Below are 6,103 nucleotides of genomic sequence, written 5' to 3' on the forward strand. Positions count from 1 at the left end.
GGACATCACATGGACAACACTGCATAGAAAAGAGGAATGTTAGAAACTGAATCAAATTTCTCTATTATGACAATGGAATTTTCATTTTTTTTAAAGAAGTAGTCTGATATGACTACTCTGCTACTAACTCAAAAAGTTCCCATTTTAGTTAAAAACCAACTGACACAAACTCTGAAGAATTGTGGCGAGCATGCTGGTAAAACCATCAATAGTAAATGTATGTACTGTATCATTCAGTCTGTCATGATGATGACAGATTAATTATTACAATCTCTCAGGAGTTTAAACACTCCCCTCCCATATTTCTTCAGTCACTCTACTGGGAAATGTCTGGTAGTTCTCTCTATTCCAATCTCAGCCATTTGATAAATAATTGTTGCTTGATCACCAGGGTCTTTTAAGAGCAGGATTGGAGTGTATACTTTGTGTTGCCAGCGCATCATCATCCATTTGAGAGAAATCCTGATTGTTGTGTTATTTTGGCAGTTCTAGTTTTGAGGTCCATCACTGAAACATAATAAATCAATGAATAAGCATCAGCTCCAGATGTAGTCTTGGTAGCAGTTTAGCTTCAAAAGTGCTACAGTGCTATGTCGTGGCTCCATATCCATAAGCAACATAATTTATTAAAAATAACAATGGGTAGATACACCTGCAAGTCTATAATGATCACTGCTGTAGATCAAGTCCTCCTGGCACCACATTTGTAGCTTTTCATTGACACCTCCATCACAAATGAATTATTGTTACAGCAGACCAGAAGTTCTTTCCAACGAGAGAGGCTCCATTGCCAGTGGACTGATAGATCAGATAGATAAATCTATTAGCATTTGTTTTTTAGCAGGACCATTGACTCTTCCTTTGAAACTGGATCTGTTTTTGTCAGTACAGAAAATATGTGACTCTGGGCATACCATTTTAGAGATATGCTACTTGATTTGTTTAAGTGCCCAGTAGAGATGCAAAGTGTGAGGAGCAGCTGGTTCCGGAAGAATTTTTCCACTAAATTAACAGCTGTGATGGCCTGACCTCATTCATAATTGAATATTATGTCACAAAATTACCATTACTATCACAAGAAAATTTCAGATTAGCATTTTCTGCAATTTATTATAATTCTGTTATGTATACCCTACATTATGTATGTATGATGGATGCAGGACACGCAATGGAACTTTACTTCTGTAACTATGGATACCATGTATATCTCCACCCACTGTGCTTCTCTACAGCAACCTTAAATTTCACTTAAACAGCCTCTCTGGTGAAACATGAGTTAGAGACAAGACAGCTCAGGAAAGCATCTCTCTCCAATTCTTTCAATTGTTCACCTGATTGGGTTTACAGCAAGTTGGAAGCAATGATGATCTGGGATGATGTATTTTATGTACAGTGCAACAGTTTCAATTGTGAATGAGGTGTAATAAGTCATTTTGTGATTTGCATCAGGTCATGTCCAGATTTGTGCCTTGATTCTTGTGAGAATCACCCTCTGTCATGTTTGAGCTTGACTGCTGTGTAGTTGGGTCCAAAGGGACTCAGCCTTGTATACTCTCATCTGGGAGGTTATGTTGTTGTCTATGGGCCTCTGCTAGTTTGAAGTGGGATTAAGTAGGTGATGACTGCAGACATTCCTCAGTAACTACACAGGGTAAAAGAGAGAGCAGTCTACCATGCTGCCAGTGTTAAAGGAAGCCTCTGTTTGTCACCTCCAGATCATACACTGTGAGATGCAGTAATAGATCAAGTACCAAGAGAAATTACAAATTTCCTGACCTAACTTTAATTAATGCTGTTGGTTAATACATCATGCCCCTTTGTCACTGAAATTTAGTACATTTTAGTGTCACCTGACCCTCAAACTATCGAGATCTATTATTTCCACCATTTAAAGGTACATTCCCTGACCATTTTAGGATGCACAGAGTTCTCAGTTGAGTTTCCAGACTGGGAGAACATTTGTAGTGTTGGTTGTGCTAGTGATGCTACCCTGAAGGCAGACTTGACACTGTATTGATCTTTAAAGCAGAGATATCATGGCAAGAAGTTTTGATGTCTCACCTCAACACAAACAAACGAGCTTTGGTTATGAGAGAACCACAGAGCTTTACTCTTTTTAAAGGTGGTTCAATTTTATTCAAAAAAAAAAAACAAAAATCAGCTGCTAAACAAAATGAGGAGCTGTGCTCCAGCTCACAGTTCTGTCTCGGTCTTGGAGTTAAGCTGCCTGTTTGCTTCATCAGAAGTGCTTGTCTGACGTTGGATTGGGGGAGCTGTCAGCCACTATTGCTGTAACCTTCTGAAAACGACAATCCAACATTTACAGCCACTTCATGTTTGAACTTCGCTCAGCTCTTTTTTTCATCCTTTACAGTTTCTGTCACTTTTATGTGAACACAGAGTGCAACACTGTAAAATTCTTCCAGGAGAAAACTATACCACTCCCCCTCCAAAAATAAGCGCACGTTGTACAAACTAATTATTTTCAAGGTCAACCCATCCCTAGTCCCTCCATATCACCAATACAAATGTAATTCCATGGATTGGCCAGCAGGTATTGCTAAAGCACCTACTGCAAATAGTCAGGATCAAGTGGAAGCATTTCGAGTCTTTCAAGTCTGGAGCAAATGGGCTTCCTGCAAGCATGTCTAATCTCAAACATGACTTTTCTGTGGTGGGTCAAGTGGGCAGTTTAGAGAGAACAACCTGACTCTTGAGTTGACAGAGGTGAAGTAACATAGGTGTTACAAAATGGATTGTGTTCAGCAGTGTTGGCGTCGTAAGTTTGGTCTCACTGAGGAGGTTTAGGGGTAAAACAGAGACAGAAAAGAAGCGAAATACATGGTGGTTGGAAGGTTTTGTTTTCAGGGGGAAAGCAGATGAAAATCTATTTTTTTTATTTTTTACTTTTTACAAGCACCATGATGTAATTACCTCAATCAAAACCTATTTTACTGTCTAAAGTTCTATTGTTGTAAAATACAATTATTTTGTGTAGTGTAAAATCTTACAGTTTTATAAAAAAGAAAAAAGGAAAGTAATGTTGGTTCAGAAATTGTTGGTATAAATTGTAGATTTCTGCTCCATTGGTTACATTTATTTTATTTTTATTTTTTGTCTTCTTTTCTTTTCTTTTGAGGGCATTTTTTTCACTAACCCAGGATAAAAAGGTAGAATTCTGGATACTGTTCACTTGTCACAGACCTTGACATCTTCCCCTCAGTTCTCTGGTGGATCTTTAGTTTTCAGATTCTCTCTGGCACTGTGGTGATGAATCTGACAAGTACTTGTGTCATTGTTCATTTCAGTTTGCCTCTTTCATTAACATAGGGGATTGTAGTTTGAGGGGGTTTGTGTCATAATTTAGCCTGCTTTTTAATAAATACACATGAAATGTGTTTCAGAATCTTTTTGGTATCGACAGTGAGCGTTTAACAAAAAGGTGTAATCAGAATACATTTCAGATGTATTTCTTTTAATCATGTTATATCTTCTCCACAGTTTGATGGGTGGCTCCTGTTATGTAAATATTACTGATTAAATTAATTTAAGTATTTCTGTCTCTGCCTCTTTGCATTTTATGATTTGTCTCGTTTTTCCATGTGGAACTTTTCTCCTGTGCCAACACATGACTAAACCTTAAACCAGGGCAGTTCTGATGAACTGTAGTATGAGCCCACTGTAATTGGGTTTCTGTATTTCATATCTCATTGAGACTCTCATACAGAAACCTAATAATTAAGTCAAGTAGTCAAGTAAAGGATTTATAGGTATACCCAATTAAGTAATTAATTTTGGCATTATCAATGTTCAGTTACCAGTGTTTTATAGATTAGGTGTGTCATTAATAACAACAGGGTTTGGGTTGCCAGGTTGTGGAAAATCTTCCAGCACAACAGTTTTTGATTTTTAATTTATTAGAGACCTTTCCTATGAACTGTTTGAGCTCCCACCTTCTGGAAAATAGCTGCAGGACATCTAGGCCAAAACTGATTATTAACATTCATACCTAATCTATAACATACTAGTAAATGACTTATTAACATTTAATTGCAGCTTGTAAATACTTTATAGTAGAGGTGTCTCATCAGTAAGTGGTAACAGTTTATTTCATACAAACGCCAGTTTCACCTGGTTATTTACAGTTTTCTTGCCGTCATGGTTGTCTTTCAGGTATGTTCCCACTAAACGTAATCATAATCTAAAACAGAAAATAATTACATGAAAGCTGAAAGTGCAGTTAAGATAAATAATTTTCAGCACAATTCTTATAAAGACTGGATATTATTTTAATGTATAGCAAAATGTAAATCCTCTCCAACACCTGTTTGTCTCTCTAGTTACCAGTTTTCATCTAATATTTGCTCAACACAGAAATCTTATGGAATGGTTTAGCCCTACATCAATCTACACTGATCAGCCATAACATTAAAACCACTGACAGCTGAAGTGAATAACATTCATCATCTTGTTACAATACAATGTTGTGCTGAGGAACCATGGGTCCTTCATTCACCTGGATGTTACTTTGACACGTACCACCCACCTGAACATTGTTTTAGACCAAGCACACACCCCCCAACAGCAATCCCAATCAGGGGCCTCCCCCAGCAGGATGATGCTCCCACCACACCACAAAAACTGCTCAGAAATGTCTTGAGGAACATGACAAAGAGCCAAAGGTGTTGACCTGGCCTCCAAACTCTCCAGATCCCAATCTGACCCAGCATCTGTGGAATGATCCAGTACAATTCAGATCCATGGAGGACCCCCATCCTGTAACCCACAGGACCCAAAGGATCTGCAGACAATATCCCAGTGCCTACAGGAGACTACAGGAGATCTTCAGAGATCCCATGTCCAAGCCCAACAGGTCAGAGCTGTTTTGCCAGTAGGAGGGGACCTGTGCAATATTAGGCAGGTCCCACAGCACAACATTGTGTTCTAACGAGATGACCAATGTTATTCACTTCATCCACCAGTGGTCATAATGTTATGGCTGATCAGTGTATTACACAAAGAATTACCAAAAAGCAATTCCATCACCAAACATCCATACAAACTGATGCAGTATTTCTCAGGTCTGTGTCACAAATAATTTGTTATTCCTGTGTCCAAGTAATCACAAACTTCATCTATACAGTAAGGTTTGTGCCTCATGATCAAACTACTTGCATCAGCATCTCCCTCTAAAATTGAGACTCTTGACTTCTAATTTTACAGCTTGTTCTCTTGTTCTCCAGAATATGCTCATATTAAAGTGATAGCTGCTCACCAGAACGTCTTTTTTGATAAACAGGTCAGTGGTTGACATTGTTTGTCTGATCTGTGTAATAGAAAATTCTCATTAAAAACTTGTCAAGTCAAGTCAAATTTTATTTATATAGCGCCAATTCACAACAGAAGTTATCTCGAGACGCTGTACATATAGAGCAGGTCTAGACCGTACTCTTTATCTTATAAGATTTACAGAGAAAAACCCAACAGATCCACCATGAGCAGCACTAGGCGACTGTGGCAAGGAAAAACTTCCTTTTAAGAGGCAGAAACCTCGAGCAGAACCAGACTCAAGGTGGGCGGCCATCTGCCTCGACCGGTTGGGTTTAGACAGAGAGAGAGGGGGGTGGGGGAATGGGGTAGGAGAAAGACAACATTGCAGATACACAGACTAAGTCAAAATGTAAATAGTAGTAGTAATAATAGTAATAATAATAATAATAATAGTAATAATTATTATTACAGCTAAAGGAATAATAATGACAAACAATGGTACATTAATAGCACTAACACTATCAATAACACTAGTAAATGTTTTAATTATTGTCGCATCATGGGTTGAGCTGGATCATGGGCAAACGCACACTTGAAAGGATTTTAAGCAAGAAGCAGCTCTGTCGTAGAAAGGATCAAAATGATGTGGCTGAAGTGGCAACCTTTATTGAACAGCAGCTGGAAACATCTGGTCAGTGCCATGGTTGCCTTCTTTAGGATACCATATTATTGGCATGGCGAGTACAGCTAGGTGCGCTACTGGAGCGCATGCTCGATGAATTATCTCATAATTTCGATTTATCATCCCATAATTATGACCTACTATCTCATC

The sequence above is a fragment of the Lates calcarifer genome, linkage group LG14, assembly GCF_001640805.2.
Source record: "Lates calcarifer isolate ASB-BC8 linkage group LG14, TLL_Latcal_v3, whole genome shotgun sequence".
NCBI lineage: Eukaryota > Metazoa > Chordata > Actinopteri > Centropomidae > Lates > Lates calcarifer.